This window comes from Epinephelus fuscoguttatus, linkage group LG16 (assembly GCF_011397635.1).
Source record: "Epinephelus fuscoguttatus linkage group LG16, E.fuscoguttatus.final_Chr_v1".
Lineage (NCBI taxonomy): Eukaryota > Metazoa > Chordata > Actinopteri > Perciformes > Serranidae > Epinephelus > Epinephelus fuscoguttatus.
In genome coordinates, this window is record NC_064767.1 from 12,233,397 (window position 1) to 12,250,850 (window position 17,454).

At 42.4% G+C, this 17,454-nt stretch overlaps 1 protein-coding gene across 1 annotated transcript in view; it reads right to left on the reverse strand.

Annotated features, from left to right (window-relative positions):
• Nucleotides 1-16,951, reverse strand: part of LOC125904062 (spectrin beta chain, non-erythrocytic 1) — a 166,887-nt gene extending 149,936 nt beyond the window's left edge. Inside the window, exon 1 of the mRNA XM_049601303.1 lies at nt 16,816-16,951. The gene's annotated coding sequence lies outside the window, so the exon portion shown is untranslated. The remainder of the gene's footprint in view (nt 1-16,815) is intronic.
• Between the last annotated feature and the right edge of the window lie 503 nt (nt 16,952-17,454).

Consider the following 17,454-nt stretch of genomic DNA (forward strand, 5'->3'; position numbering starts at 1 on the left):
GAGAAATACAACAGCTTAAATGCAACAACTTTTGCATGATGGCATGTCGATGACGTGTCATGTCACATTTTGCATGTTAGCATACCAACACTTACTTAGTATGTCATATTTATCACGTTGTTAGCATGTGCTAGGCTAATGCTGACAGGAATTCAAAGGTATCCTGTCATAACCTCATTTGTTTCTTTACCTTAAACCTCGCAGCTGCCATTTTGTGCTGGACGTACTCAATAAAACGTGCACTTACTCAAGTATTAATCTTATATTTCAGTAAAAGGAGTTAAGTGAATTGTTGTTGAATTTTTCTGAGAATTTCGATGGGTTGGATTGGATAGACAACCAAAAACCTTAAAGCAACGTTTGACACTTTTAAATTACTGTTATTTGGTGAGATACATTAAATATCGCCTGAAAATGATCAAAGCTAGACAACATGGAGGGCATCAACTGTGACAGTGATCTGAGCCGTGAGATATCAGCGTGTGTGTGTGTGTGTGTGTGTGTGTGTGTGTGTGTGCGCGTACAGATCTTCATAAATGTGCACTCAGTCAAGGACATGTGACCCCTCCCCCTCCCTGTCCAATGTCATCAAACTCATTTCCCATGATGCCAAGTGTGTCAGTGGGTATTTGTGGGTAAGAAATACTCTGGTGTAAATCTCCTTAACATCCCTCTGCGCGCGCACACACACACACACAGTGTGTCTGCAGTTGTGTAGAGTTCTGCTTTGTGCTCAGTTCAGATTTGTTTTCTTGATGCACCGACAGACCTCGATCTATTGACAGATATCATGTCTTAGTATCAGCAATCTGGGGTCAAACTTGAAAGACTACATTCTCTCAATTGAAAACATTTTACAGTTGCAGAGAAAGTTTTGGGGAAAATGTTTTAAGAAATGACGGATCTGATACAAACACGATCAATATTAATCACAACTCTCAGGCTGTACCGAACACTGATGACGTGGACAATCAAATTCTAAAAAAACACTTGAATGTTGCCAAGTGCTGCACAGCTTTTTTTTTTTTTTAAAAAAAACATATATTTTTTCTGTTCAAACGCCATTTCTGCCAAGTTGCAGAGAGGCCAACAATTACCTGCACTACAAAACTCTTATTTTATTTTGGTTTCTCTTCTCACTGCAGGCAAAACACATTTTTTAAGTAAAAGCTAAAAAAGTACCACCCAAAAGTTAACATGGTGATTAATGTCTGGTTTTGGTTTCATATGGTGATTAATGATCACTTTTGCTTTCAATTATTTATCTGTGTTAAATGTTTTGACTGTTGTAATCAGCATCTACACTTTCAATCATACCTTATCAAAATAAAAGCTCATTTGACGGTTTGAAATCCGCAACGAGAAACACAAGAAAATGTTTTTGCAGCGTAGTCTAATTTATCCTAATTATCAACATTGATATGTAAGAAAATATAATTATTTCATCTTAAGAAACATGTAGACTGAACTGAAATAAAAATATCCCGTGCCAGCAGCCTCAGCTTAACGCACACACACACACACACACACACACACACACTGACAAATATAATGTGGTATATGATGTCACCAGGGGTCGTGTTACACCTCTGCCCCAGAGACGGGAGGGGTGGAGGTCAGTGATGTAATCCTCTCTATCGTCATAGTAACAGTGCAAAAGAGCAGCAGAAGTCAAACCCTGCTGAAAATTTGATCTGAATTTCCAGGAAACCTTCTCTGTGATGAAAAAAAAAAACTTTCAGGGCTGAGTAATGCACAGAAATGCTTATAAGAGAATCTGATTTCATGCAGCGTGAGTGAACCAATCACAGAGAAGTGAGCGTGGCATTAAACACAACGGTGCTGGCCTCTAGTTTGACATGTAACATGGGCTCCAGCAGCGCTTTCTTAACAATAACAACATGGCAAAAACAATCATTTACCGTCCCTGTTATATGGCGGCTGCTCTGGTCCTCTGCTCAGAGGGTAAGGAGCTCTTCGACCTCATTCAATACAATTACATGACATTAGAGGAAATCGATTTATTGTTTGAGTCTGACAAAAACCAGACTTTTAAAATACATATTAACATGTTAGTCCAACTGAAAATCAAATTTCTCAAAGTTGGATTAACACACCCAAATAATGCCATCAAAAGTTGGATTACTCCTGCATGTATACAGTCAGTTGGACCCAAACTGGCCGAGGCGATGTGACTGATTATCAAAAGCAGCTCTAACATCAGCTACTAAATGGAACTTTTGGTGAGACTGTTTCATCAACTACTGTTTCCAAGTTTAAGAATGAATGTCCAATCTTCATTAACAATGAAGTACACCTGTTTTAGTGTCACCATGTGCAGTTTTGTTTAAGTTGAAACCTGTTGGACCTCCACAAACACGCACAAAGTAGGCAAAAAAGAACGTGAACAACGATGTTGGATTTGCAGCTACTCGTATCCTCCAACATGCTGTTGCAATCAAACACAGAGGTGACAGTCACAACAGAAAGGGAAGGCTGATACACCGGGTCTCTGTCAGATTCAGATCACATGCAGGAGATAACTTGAAGTCATGTTGTACAATGTGAACACAGCCTCAGATCACGAGAGAACACAGTCTGCAGGTCCACAGGCAGCGGCCCAGTTTCAGCTAAGCACTCATTTCCTCTCAGTCTCTGCATGTCGACCCCACCCTCGCTTTAACAGCAACGCCTCAGGGTGTGTACGATATATATATTTATACAAACACACACACATGCAGCTAAAACAAAACCTGAAAGTCACAACTTTACCCCTGATTCACTTTAAACTGGATCTATTTTGTGTCTGCTCTCATCAAACTCCATTTTCACTCATTTCCCATAATGCCAAGCAGGTTTGGAGGGAGTTTGCTGACCCTCCCCCCTTCCCTGTACATCCTGGGATTTGAACCAGCAACCTCAACATGACTCTGCTTCTGCTGTTTCAGGATACCAAACCACACACACACACACACACACACACACACACACGCAGACAAGTACACACTACAGATGGTGGTGTGTCGTCTGACCACATCTGGGAGCCTCAAACATTTCATTTATCAGGAATGTGAGCGTAGTGTGTGTGTGTGTGTGTGTGTGTGTGTGTGTGTGTCACTGAGAAACGCCTTTGGCTACATGGAAATCAAATTAAATGGAGTTCTGCTGAAGGTCAACGCGGAGAGCATCACTCTGTGAGTGTGTGTGTGTGTGTGTGTGTGTGTGTGTGTGTGTGTGTGTGTTTGAGAGAGTGTTTCCCAACTAACAATTTAAAGTCAACACATGTGGACAATACGTCACATTACTATCACCATCCAAAACACACACATGTCTCAGTGTGTTAAGTGAATGGACGTGACTGTTAATAACAGCACTGACTGTGTGTATTTAGAAGACACAGTACACTGAGAGTAGTTTGATTACAGCCAAAATAATAAGTTGATTAATCAATTGGACGATCAACTAAAAAATACTTTTTTGGTAACTGATCATCGGAGTTGATTATTATGACAACATGTCAGCCATTCTCCACTGTGAGGATCTGCCATTTGTCTCTTTCAAATGAAGGTGCAACTCATTACTATTTTTATCATTAATTAATCTGACAATTAAAAAAATTCCTTTTTGTCTACTCAACAATCCAAAATTCCAAAACCAAACCTTTGTGTTTTATAGACCAAACAATTAATTAAGAACTATTCTGTAAAGGACACAATGATGACAGTAATCATTAGTGGCAGCCCTCGTTTTGATGAAGCAGTTATTCTGCAGCAATTAGTAATTAATTTTCAACCACAAGAGCTTTTTTCAGAAACTCTGCTTGCATCTTGTCTCTGCACATGGAGTCAAGGACACACCAAACATACATCAAATAACTGGTGACAAAGGCCGACTATTGGATTACCTAGCAGCCGAAAACTTGCACCTGAACATACGGCAAAGTCTACAGCCAAAGGCCAACTAGCGCTCACGTTCTGCATCTGCATGAGAGGAAATAACTCTCCATAACAGCAGACAGCCGTAGTCTGTATTTGTCACCCAAAAAGGGAAACCAGAAGACCAACAGGATGGATTCAAGACACTAGTTGTTATAAGTTGTTTTCGGTTTCATACTCTCTTGACTTAAGCCATTTGTTTGCTTTCCTCACTTCCCTTTCTCTTCTCATTTACTAAGCTGAATTGCCAATCAGAGGGATTCCATCACCAACAGGCTCTGACGCCGACTCAACATCCTCAAAAAGCCAGAAAGGGCCGATAGTGCAAGACACACCGCAAAAACTACAGACAGCGACAGATGCTCACCAATGGGCCATCACTGGCTCGGTGTGAGCTCCAGACATTCACAGGATTTGCTGCTTATCTCTGTTTCATAGCAAAGTAATAATGAATATCTATCACTGTTTGGACAAAACAAGACACCAAGACTTCACTGTGGACCTGTGGTAAACCATGACAGACATGTTTCACTAGTGTACTGTACTGTACTGTAATCCACAAATTAAACTCACAGGTTTCCCCTCAGTAATAACTACAATCAATTCTCTAACCTGATGGTTTCAGTCCTCTGTGCCTTCCTCTCCACCTCTTTCTGGGAGGTTTTGCTGTCTCATCTAACGTCTGTAAAACTAATTAGGCAACAGCTCCGACTGCAGAGTGTTCAGATCAGACTGAACTGATCATTAGGAGAGTGTTAGAAGCCAAAGAGGAATTAGAGAAAGTCAAACAAGATCTTCTCTAAAGTCATATTTTCTGGCCTGATAGAAACACCCTGATTTTTCCATCTGCTTGGCCTCAGCAGCCGCCTGCATCTATCGGGAAATAAACCGACAAATCTGAAATCTGAGCTGGACGCCTTTTTGGAAACATGCAGATGGAAAATACTTCCTGCTGCAAATTAGTGCCGAGTCTTTATAAACACTCTGTTCACATATCTTATTCATGAGATATCACGGGTGTGTAACTGCAGCTTATGTGGTCTTTTTTCTTACTTGGGTGGAAATTTACATGAACATTTATAAGCTAAGTAGCTTTCATGATCAGTTTGGCTTTCTGAAACCTTATAAAAGAAACTGCATCTATGATGTCATGACGCGTACAGAGAGAGAGCGAAGCCGCTCTTGTTGATTCCTCAACATCTGACATCTCAGAGTCTTGATGTGAGCTTCAGTGGAAGCACCGGAGCAGCTTTCAACACTGCAGGGATGATTGATGAAGCTCGATGTAGGGTGAAAAGACACAGTGTGTGTGTGTGTGTGTTTGACCCCTGCTGAGGGTAAACCTGTTCACCCCGACGTAACCCAGCTATGTAAACACACACATGCAAGAATGACAAGAAGCAGAATCACAAATAGACAGTTCAAACATGCCATGCTTCACTGATATCTAAGTGTGTGTGTGTGTACTCTGAATTTCTCTAGTTCATTCTGCAGTTCATGCTTCATGTAATAAAGAGTAAGCGATTAAAAGGGATTCTTGCTGTGAGTTGACTTTTCACACTTGAGAAACTATTAATAGATGAACAGATAAAATGCCCAAATGGGAGCGTCTGTTTCTGGCTAATCCACTTACTTTAATACAGGTTAGGATACTTCATCACACTGATGTTAAGATTCTCAGAGGGCCCTTTCACACCTTTTTCATTTGTTCCTGACTTTCAGACATCTCACTTTGACCCAAACCAAAATTTTAGAGTGAAACTTCCCTGACCCACGGTGCAGACCAAACAGCCCAACCTCAGGAGCAGGTTTCAGTCAAGATCAAAGTGAACCTGGCTCAGTTCGTTTCTAGTGTGAAACCATTTCTTTGGATGGTTAAGACTTACAAATTACAGGAAGTTCTGGCAGGCTGTCGTCAGAACCGAAAAGGGGAAAACAACGCAACATAATGAAACATGGTAGCCCTTCCCGTTAATTCAAAAGCCAGATGTTTGTGGGTTTTTGGTGCAGGGGGAACGGGGCTCTATATTTGGTCCAACAATTTTATAAATTGTCAGCTGGAGAAAACTGAAATTAATTTGCAAGAGGATGTGAGTGAAGATATAAGAGGACAGGAGAAGCGTCTAACCAATCAACGTCAGGTACCGGCAGCTGCAGCTCACACAGACAAAGACAACAGAATGTAGGTACATCATCGAGTTTAGTGCGTTCACATCATTGCGGCGTGAAACTAAAACTAACCAGCTCAAAAACAAGAATCGTAGTTGAGACCTTCAGGTGTAAAAAGGCTCTGAATCTTCCCTCCACGTTGATATTAAAGCTTTGTATAAATGCTAATACTTTACTGTGAAAGCTTTGAAGATTGCTTTGCACAAAAGCTTCAAAGTAACAGCTTTGCTTTTAAGCAACCATGGACAACAAGTCCTAAACACCAGGGGTCTCATTTATAAAACACTGCGTCGGATCCATACTAAAAATGTAAGTACAGACAAAAGCCAAAAAGGTCATGCGCCAAAAAGTATACGAAAATTTCTACAACCAGGCTTCCACCTCACCATCTGCGTCACCAATGTCCCGTTAACATAATGTTCATAAGCATGGGTCAAAGTTTCTCCCATCAAGTCTGTTTTTATAGATCACAACTTTTGCGTAGGAAGTGGCGTACGCCTCGTTCAGACCTCATTATGTCAATACACAGTCTTTATAAAGACGATACGATATTTGCTGATATAACAAAATCTGCCACAATACGATTTTAATTTGATTCTGGGGTCTGCCATCGATATAAGACAATATCACTCAGTATCCTCTCTGTCCTCAGCTAGCACTGATTGTTTAGGAAGGAGGTGTGCTTGGACGGAAATGGTGACACAGACTTCCTATGAGAATTTCACAATAAAGGTGTATCTTAAAGATGATGATATGCATCAGTGTTTTCACTTTGCGTGGTTGATATTGGACCGCTGATCATTTAATCCATATATCAGATTAATGTATCATTACACCCCCAACTGAACACATTTAGAATAAAGAAAGGTTTGATCACCTAAAACAACGGAGAAACTTGGTCTGCTGATGAGGACTTAATGATGCGGTCAAAAGCTGCAGAACAATCCAGTTTTTCCACCAAATAAGCTCTGGTTCTTTAAATGGTTGCGTTCAGGGTTCTTGGAAACTTGTTGCTACAGATACTTGTCTTTACCCGAACAACCTGCATGGACCAGCTACTAATGAGACCACTGCACGCTATTTTCTAATGATTTTACTTGACTTCTCATTTTCCTCTTTCCAACCTGAAGAATATGACACGCTCATTGATGTCGCCACAGTTCGCAGCTCAGGTCATGGAACGTTTGCGATGCTTTGGTTCCAGCTGGGAACCAACTTAATGGGTTCTGAACCAATTTATTTTTGGTTAAAATGCTCCGAACCTTTCAAAAGCAGGTGTGGGAACAGTTCTATGTTGGTGGAAAGGGAGTATGATGAATGGACCTGCATTTGTATAGTGCCTTTCTAGTCATTTAGTGACCACTCAAAGCACTTTTTACACTACGAGTCACATCCATCCATTCACACACACATTCATACACTGGTGGCAGAGGCTACCATACAAGGTGCCACCTACTACTCAGTTTTAACACTCACACACGGATGGAACAGCCATCGGGAGCAATTTGGGGTTCAGTATCTTGCTCAAGGATACTTCGACATGTAGCCTGGAGGAGCCGGGGATCGAACCGCTGATCTTTCGATAGGTGGACAACCCGCTCTACCTCGGTATACCTGTATGAGCCGTCAATCTGGACTCTGATTGATTGCAGTTAATAAAATCTGCAGTGTTTTGCTGAAGGTGGTCGTTTCCATCAGACGTCTCTATATTTGGCTGAAGCTCTGCCACTGGGAAAAAATCTCCTCCTCCTCCTCCTCCTCCTCTTCTCTCGCTCCTTCGTACCCTCCTCTCTGTCGCACTGTTCCACTTCCTATCTGTTGGACACTTTCCAGAACATTCCTCCCTCTCTCTCCTCTTACCTCCTTCCTGGGAATATTTCTCAGCTGGTATGTTAACTCATGTCCTCATTTTTCTCTTCACCTTCATCTCCTGGACCTCCTCTACCACCCCTTCTCTCATCCTTCATCCCTTTATCACAACTACATGATCGCACCTCCTCCGATACAAACCTCCCATCATCCTCTTTTCTCCCCTTCTTCAGCGATGCTAATTTTGGCACCTGGTTTTGTTTCAGCTCTCCTCGTATCCCTCCTCCCACCTCCTTCTGTTTTCTCTCTTTCAGCTCCCACACTTCCACTACCCCCTCCTTTCCCTTCTCCTCCTCCCGCTGGACCAGCTCCCGCCTGGCTTTCCTCTCCTCTCCCACACACGTCCCCCTCCCTCCTTCCTCCCCTCCCTTCATCCATCACTCCCTCCCTCACCTCCCTCCTCATCCTCGGGGCCTCAAGATGAAGTTTTCTCCTCCTCCTTTCATCCGAACTCTTTCAGCTTAAAGTTTAAGCTTCAAATCCACGAAGGAGGGATGCAGATGATGCTCTCTGCTTTTTAAGTAAAATCCCTGAAACATTTTCAGCAACATTATTTTAGTTTCTCATTTTATTTATTCAATTTTCAAACAACGCTTTGATTGACTGCAGTGGGAAATATACGTTTAAAAGCTGCTTCATGATGTGAGTTAAGGAAATGTAAGTACAGAATATGAGAGGAAGGAGGGATGAAAGGACATGAGGAGGAGAAACAGCTGAAAGAAGAGATTAGTTTGAGGCAGTTTAAGAGACAAGCAAAGGAGAGCAGGGGGATAAAAAAATATGAAATAATATCAGAGTAAAAGGAGGACAGGGGTGTAAGGTGAGGAAAGGAAGAGACAGTAGAAGTGACTAGGGAAAGAAGGAAGGAGGGATGAAGGTAAGGAGAAATACAGGTGTGAGAGGGAAGAAGGGAGGGACTGCAGGACAAGAAAAAGGACAGAAACACAGTCGACTGGCCTCGTTTCTGAAAATACAACTCGCCGCACAGCTCTGTGTCTTAAAGGGACAAAACACCACATCTTCAGTTTGTGAATTCAGTCTTCATCATTAACCCCTCATTATCAAATCACCTGTCAATCAAACCATGTGGGTGGGACTGTGACGCCTACTTTCTTTGGATTCTGCCTGAAACTTTTCATTTTACTCTGAACACACCAGAAACCTCCAAGCCTGAATAAAACATAATAATCAATAAGGAAAGATTAATCTTTCACCTGAATCTCAAGAATTTTATCGACTGCTGCAGCATCCTCATTGTGCCAAACTTATCTCAGTTTATTTCTTTTGCAGGTTTTCTTCAACCACACACCAGTCAAGGGGTCTTAAGATGAATCTGAGGGGTCACATGATGATTTAAGAAATAAAAGAAAAGAAAAGAAAAGAAGAAAATACAGAAAAGCCGAGACACTTTGCTTGGCTCATGTCTCAAAAGTCCTTCAAATAAAAACAATCTGCAAAGAATAGAAGGAAATTTTATTATCTGCTCTCACTGAGACCATAAACTGAGATGAGGGATCACAACAAAAGGACATGACTTCATTTTAAGAGGTCACAAGCCAAACAGGAGCTGGTGATTTAAGGGACCAGCGTGATTTAGGGGGGTATATCGGCAGAAATGGAATATAACATAATAAGTACGTTTTCTTTCGAGTATAAACACCTGGAAATAAAAATTGTCGTGTTTTCTTAACCTGAGAATGAGCTGTTTATATCTATATAGGGAGCAGGTCCTCTTCCACAGAAATCGCCATGTTTCACTGCCATGTTTCTACAGTAGCCCAGAATGGTCAAACCAAACACTGGCTCTAGAAAGGGCCGTTCACATTTTTGGGTCCACCACTGTAGTTCGCAGCCTCTCCACGACAAGCAATGTCGAAAAAGCACTGACTTTTTTTTCTGTGACATTTTATCCAGTGATTAACAGTTTTTATCACCTGGGGTCTCATTTATAAACACTGCGTACGCACAAAACAAGGGCTGAAAGTGGGATGTATAAAAATGAACTTGATGGGAGAAACTTTGACCCATGCTTACGAACATTTTGGAAATAGGAAATTGGAGACACAGATGGTGAGGTGGAAGCCTGATTGTAGAAATTTGTCAAGTATTTTTTGACACACGCCATTTTTGGCTTTTGTTCCTAAGTTCAAACCTCCTGAACATCTGGATCTTAAGCTATCAGAGAAAACAGGTGAGCACCCATTCAGTTGCTGGGGTAGCGGCATGTTTCCAATGCGCCGAACATCGTCGGAGAAACACTGATTTGAAAAATGAAACTGCTTTTTCAGTGTTTTTACCGTTTTAAATCACCTGGTCCGTTTGTTTTGAAGAGGAAGAGACCTCTGATAATTTGGCTCCTGGTAAAAACCTCATGAACCACGAACACTTCGGGAATTCTAACCCTGAGAAGTGTCAGCTGGTTGCAATCTGCAGTCCTCACCACTAGATGCCACTAAATCCCCCTAAATGTTACACAGTAAACCTTTAAGAGAAACTTAGGTGAAAGACGTAAAAGCTGAAACAACACTAGGAGTTAGATATTTAGATTTTCTTTTTAAACACAAAACAATCACATTGCAATATGTGAAAACCTAAAACGTCACCATTCACAACATCTGCTTTAAGTTTTTTTCTCTAAGCTCTGTGATTATTTTTGAAAACTTTTCATTTTAAAGAAGAATATCTAAATACAGAATGCAACAAACAGACAAATCGAATTCAGGATTGAGAGTGACTGGACTCTGACAGTGCATAAAATATCAGCAATTATTTTATCAATCAATCAATCAATCATCAGAAAAATTACCAACGACAAATTTGCTAATGGGTTAATGATTTAAGTCAGATTTAGCTTCTCTGCACTGTGAGGATGTGCTGCTTTCTTTTGTGTTATATGATTGTAAACGCAATAGTTCTGGTTTTCGGACTGTTGGTCGGACAAAACAAAAGATCAGAACTCAAAAACATTTCCAAAATCCTCCTCCTCTCTTTCCCCGTGGACTCAAAGTCAACAAATAGCTGGTGCACCACTTAAAACATCCCTCTGATCGCCCTCTGTCACACCATGACTGGACAAAATGTGCTCTGGCTCGGTGGTTCTCTTCAATCTGTTACAAAGACACTGACTCCGTCTGCACACAGAGGTGGATCAAAGACATGTTTCAAAGGTTCCTGTTCTTTATGGTGTTTCTGTTCACATGACTGCAGCCGCTCCTCCTCCCTGTCCCCACAATCAAGCCGGACCACCGTCCTCGTCCTCGTTCAGCAAACAGCCAGACTGAGACACACACTCTGTCAACAGTGTTCTGCACTAATTAATACAGCCACACACTCACAGACGTGTTTACAAGAGAAGTCGAACAAGCTCCAAAGAGAAAGGAAAACTAAGTGCGACACAGAAACTGACACAGAGAGGATGAAAGAGAATCAGGAAAACAAACTGTGATAAACTGCTGCACTGAATCCACTTTTTGGGGTGTTTGATGTGATTTGTAACAGTGGTGATACAGTTTTGGTCGTTTGGTTGAATGTTGGTTTTGTATTCATGTGAAAAAGTCACCGTCACTGGACACAAGACAAATTTCAGAATTTCTTTCTGATTATAAAGTAAAATCTTAATCTTAAACTTACATGAGGAAGAAGAGAAAGACTTTAAATGCATGAGCTGGCTACTGTTAAGTCAGATTCAACAACAATTTGAGACAATCAGGGCCGAGTCCAGCTGTGACGCAATTGCTGGAGTTCTAGGGAAACTTTCAGGGGTACGTTCAATCTCAAATCAGTTTCCGGGTTGAACGAGTTGTGTCTTTAAAATGGTGTGTAACATTGTGCAGCAGGCATTGAAGTAGGGGTGGGAACCACCAGATGCTCCATGATATGATTTTATTACAATACTTATGTCACAATACAATATTATCGTGAACATGTTGTGATAAAATATATTGCTAAAATATATATACTAAAGTTTAATCTATATTTATATAATTAAAAAGTCAATACTTGGCACTGTGTGATGATACAATATTGCCACATAAAAATAACGTTTGTTCATGGACCTTCCATGTCCACATACAAAGGTACAAAGGTACCCTGGGTGTGTTGGTTGTTGAAGTCAAGTTCTGCCTGTTACATGCATTGTCTTCTTTCAAAATACACTTCTGTTTTCACAGGAAATCTATTGTTTACATACAGTCTCTTCCAAAATAAACGCACTACGTCGGTACAACACTGCAAATTGACAACAAAAACACGTAGTTGGATTTAGGAAAAAAGAACAGGGTTTGGCTTTAGAATCTTACAGGAAGCAAACACTGCTCTCCTGGGTGAAAGTCGGTGTTTGTTGTTCCACCACAAACCACCACACCTCCCACTTGCCCCACTCTGACTTTTGCTGCCTTTTGTGGTTGTCCTGCCGCGTTTCTCCCGACGCCGCCGGGCACCAATAAACTGTAACGGCAACTGGCCGCGCATCATGCCGACATTAAAGGACGCCTTTTATTGTTGATTTCTGACTCTGCTAGTCACTGCCCAAGCACCAGATTTTGACGACTTTGGAGTGAGACCAGGCTCATGTAGACGTGTGTTTGCCATGCCAATAACACCCCTTTGTGTTGATTTAAATTGAACCCCCACTGCATTGAAAGGCAGTGCACCTGCATAACAAAACAAGGTGTTCAATTTACTACCATTTTCATTTAAATAAACATTCTGCTTCATTTTGTCAGAGCTGAACACAGCCCTGATCATCCAATTCATTTACAGATATTTTGAGATCAATGTTGTGGTACAAAACTGTTTTTTTTTTAACTAAAGAAGCCAAAATTCTCAAATGTGAAACATTTTCCAAACTAAAGCAACTGTACAAGAACCTCATCCCAATAGAATACAGCCTAAAACTGGTGAAATTATGACTTCAATTAGGAACTGATCAAAGAATAAAAGGCAAGATTACCAATCTGACCAGACAGTTTCTACCAGCTTACAGCTATTGACTACAGACACAGTTGAGGCTCAATACTCAGGTAAATCAAAATGTTACAGAGCAGGTTTCTAGCTTTTAGAAACATAAACTTAGTCTTAAAGTGCATGTCCAGGTTTCAGACAGCATCTTCCAGTGTCTCTGTAAGAGTTTGGTTATGTAATCAGCCAGTATTCATCTGAAGTCCTCCGTGTATTCCTTCACAGCCTCCTCTTGTTCAGAGCGCTGATGAAATGCGACATGAGCAGTTCAGTTTAATATTAGCCTGGTATTAAAATGATATAGCTGAGAGCTCAGGACTCTGCCGCCTGCTATTTGAGACGCTGCAGCACAGCAGATGATTTACAGCTCAAATCTCCCTCTGCATCACGCCACCCGAGCCGAGCCGAGACAAACCTGCATCATCATCATCACCACCGCTGAGGTCTTAGTGAAAGGGAAAGACAAAAAAAAAAGTCTGACTTTGAGCCAAAGTGCACCCGGCAGCATGTTTCCTGCAGGAGAGTCAATTCATTTAAAACGTCCCTGCAGATCATTTGTGAGCAAAACATCTTCATCAACATCAAACCTGCAGAGTGAACCTGACACGGCGACGGATATGATCGGATGCATAAACCTAATTATTAGCTCCCAGCTTCAGATGAAGCCACACCTAAAATCAGAGGAAACAGGTCCAGAAAATGTTTTTTAAAGATGCTGCGTACCACATTCTATGTTCCTTTAAATCAAAACCACATTTCCCATAAACCCTGCTGCACCCTGTTCTATTTTCCATCTAATTCTGGCTTTGCTCCATTTTATTTAAAGAGCCTATAAACACAAGCAGCAGGTCTGCGTTCTGACGACGTCAGCGAACGTCACATGGAAACTAGACTGTTTTTAGAAAAGTACAGTGCTAGTCTGGATATAAAGATGCTTCCTGTGTAGCTCGCCGCTCACCACTGCTGCAGGCGAGAGGCTCCAGGCTACATTAGCTGCTACTAGCATAACACACCCCAATCTCAGGCTGAACTGTAGGCAGTCAAGTTGCATTATGGACAGGGTAGGTGCCAGGTTTTTACTAGAGAAGAGGATGTGTTGGATTAAAAAAAAGGATGATATCTGTGGTTCTGCTGTGTCCATCAGGAGTCTGACAACGTTACAGAAGTGCAACATTAAATCGTCAACTACGATTTTTGTCTTAATTAATAGGACAACTAAGATAGACAGGAAAGGCAGGAGAAAGAGGGGGGATGACACACAGCAAAGGACCACAGGTCAGAATCAAACCCAGGCCGCTGCAGCCTGTATGTGGCGCCCACTGTATCAGGTGAGCTAGAGGTTGCCCCAGACTACTTTTTTAAAGTTAAGTGTCAAAAAGTTTTGGCATTTCCACAAAAGCTCAGGTATCCCTCAGCAGTATAAGCAGACTTAAGGTGACATACCCCATGTTAACTTTTAAAGCCCTGACACACCAAGCTGATGATCGGCCGTCAGTAAGCATCGCCCTATTTAGTGCAGTGCGTCCTGTCACGTCAGACTCTATCGTTTTTTTAAAGCCATTTGAGCATGAAATGGCGTCAGCAGTGGTGGAGCCCATCGGTGAATGAAATCACTCTGATTGGCAGTTCAGTTCAGCACACATAAACAGAAACTGAATTGAGGAAAGTAAACAAAGAGCTAAAGTGAAGAGGGAGTGAGCCCAATCCAAACTTGTTACATAAGCTAAGATTATATTTCTTTAGCCGTTGAGTTCTTTAGCAGATACGCTTCTTGATGGTTTGTGTTCTTGTTCACTGGCATGCAGTAAATATGCTCTGTTCTTTCAACACTGGATTGTGTTGTTAATGTGCTAACGGGCTAACTAGCATCAAGATGGTCTTCCAGTTTCCCTTTTTGACTGATGATTACAGACTACCACCGTCTGCTGATGTGGGGAGGTATTTCCTCTCACACAGGCACAGAACCTACATGTTGGTTGGCCGTCAGCTCTAGTCTTTGCAGTGGGTTCATGACACGGCGACGTCCGGTGACACAGCAAGGTTGTTTTGGTGCGTCTGGGCCTTTTACAGTAGATGACAATCTCATTAACTAATTAGGTGAAAATTGGGATTCACATTGGTGCAGAATTGTGCAGCTTTACTTTGACAACTTGTTTAAACCTGCAGGAGAAACTTAAAGCTACGATTTCCAAGTAGCTTTTTGAGATTAGGAGAAGAAGGATATTGCAAAGAGCAGATCTTACAGTGCAAAGAGATGATCTTACAGATAAAACAAAGACTGGGACTTTCACCTCCTCCACCACAGTGTCCTTGAGCTCTGAATCCTGACCTCTGACCTCCCTGTGGGGGCAGGGCATGAAATCCAACACTGATATGATGGTTTCATGGAGTTCAACTTCTTAACAATCCAAATGATTTCTTTCTAAAAACTGATTTACACCCAAAAGGATTAAACTTCATTGTATGTTGTGAAAGCAGGAGGAGCCGTGGAACATGAGAACAACCTGACACCTTCCTGTGCCATCTTAAAGGCTTCAGTCAACAAGTTGCCAAATGCTCCCCAGTTGCTGCATCAAAGAAATAAGGAGGACGGGTGGGGGAGGAAGGAAACGATGATGAGGGAAAATCTGGAGGTGAGAAAGAAGATACGGGGAGGAGAAAGAAGGGAGAAGTCAGAGGGTGATAGGAGGCAACATTATGAGGAAAGAATAAGGAGAAGGGTAGAAAATCAGGGTGGAACGACAACAGGAGGTGACAGAAAGAAAGGAGGAGAGGGGAAAGAAATGGAGAAGGGGAGGGAGGAGGAGAGAAAGCAGCAGTCCAGCCTGTATCTGATTACATAATTGCTCTACAGGATTTGAAACAGGGTCTGCGCAAAAAAAAAAAAGAAACGCCTCAAAGCAGCAGCGTTTCTGCTGTCACAGAACAACTACAGTGTCCTGAAAACAGTTTGAAAATCTGCAAAATCACTGCGGGGATATTATTAACAACTCCGTGTGTGAGTTAAAAATATAAAACTACCAAAAACTGCACAAAAATTACAATAATCTCTGTATTTACAACTACAGGAAGAGTCCAGAATCATCCTGGGATCATTTAAGACTGCAAAAATATAACTATATTCCACAAAATGTGAATAAATGTACAATTATTCAGCACAAATACAGTTTGAGGTCATCACAGGAGTGATACAGTGACAGCAGGAGAGAGCAAATACACCATAAAGTACAGAGAAGGTCACTGCAGAGACTGAGAGTCCCTGTAGGAATATCAGAGGAGCATTATGGGAATATTCTAGTGTTTTTGGCTCTGGGGGTGAGGTCAGCAGAGGCGACCACGCCTGCACCACCATCCCAAACACCATCACCTCCATCTCCATCAGGGAGATTACAAAAAAAGACCTCCATCAGTTGTGAAACACAGAGAGCTGCAGGATACAGAGACCTGCAGAGTTCAACAAAACAACAACAACAACCAGCAGCAGCTCTGGCGCACTAAAGCCAAAGCACACACACACAAACACACACCAACACAAGTTCAACAACACGATGGAGAAGCAGGGGGAAAGCAGAGACACACAGCCGGGAGAAGAGAGTCGCTGCTCGGCGTGCGTTTGCGCCACAACCCGCTGCTGCGCCACGGGGGTGGTTCTGCAGGTTTAATTGAAGGTTTAAACAATTAACCCGAGACAAGCTGCCTCTATCCCGCGATAAGGGACGCTCATCCCCGCCACACACACACATGCACACACAGCCGTCGTGGATATGGATGCTTCTCCGGCGACAATGAAACAAATCCGTGCAGAGGCTGGTGGGAAATGAAACAGGCAGCAGGAACCAGCACGGAGCGGACCGGCTCCGGGTCGGACCGGGCTCACACTCACCTGTAGGCCGGGAGAAGCGCAGAGGAGTCCCGCTCGGAGTGAAGGACGGACGGACGGACTGCTGAGTGCTCGGAGCAAAAACAACGCAGGAGCACAGAGTCCTGAAATCCACCAATCCTCCTCCTCCTCTTCCTCCCCCCGCCCCCCAGCTCCGCTCTGCTCTGCCTCACCACGGCCCGGACTGCAGCGCCTGGTGCGCTCGGTTCAGGCACCCTGCAGCACCGGCGGGGCGGCGCCTCACCACCTAACAGAGAATGAGCGCCATCTTTGAGGCACTGTTAATTCACTCAGCCCAAAAACTAGATACTTGATGCAGAAAAGATAAAGCAAAAAAGAGCTTGATATCTGTGGTATGACATCATTGCATCGTCCACATCATGGTCCCACAGGAAGAGCCCACCGGAGACTTACACCAGCCCAACTGTTAACTTGTGGTTTAGCCCCCTGAACATTTGAATAGGAACAAAAATGATGTACTCATGCAGCTCCTCTAGACTTTAGAAATGTTATCAGACTGAATGGATTAAATCCAGATATGAGTGAATTTGGGGTTGTAGTGGGGCGAAATTGGGCCCTCCAAAAGCCTGGAATGAAACGTTTAGTTTGGTTCGCTTTTTTTTTTTTTTAAAGTAATTAGTG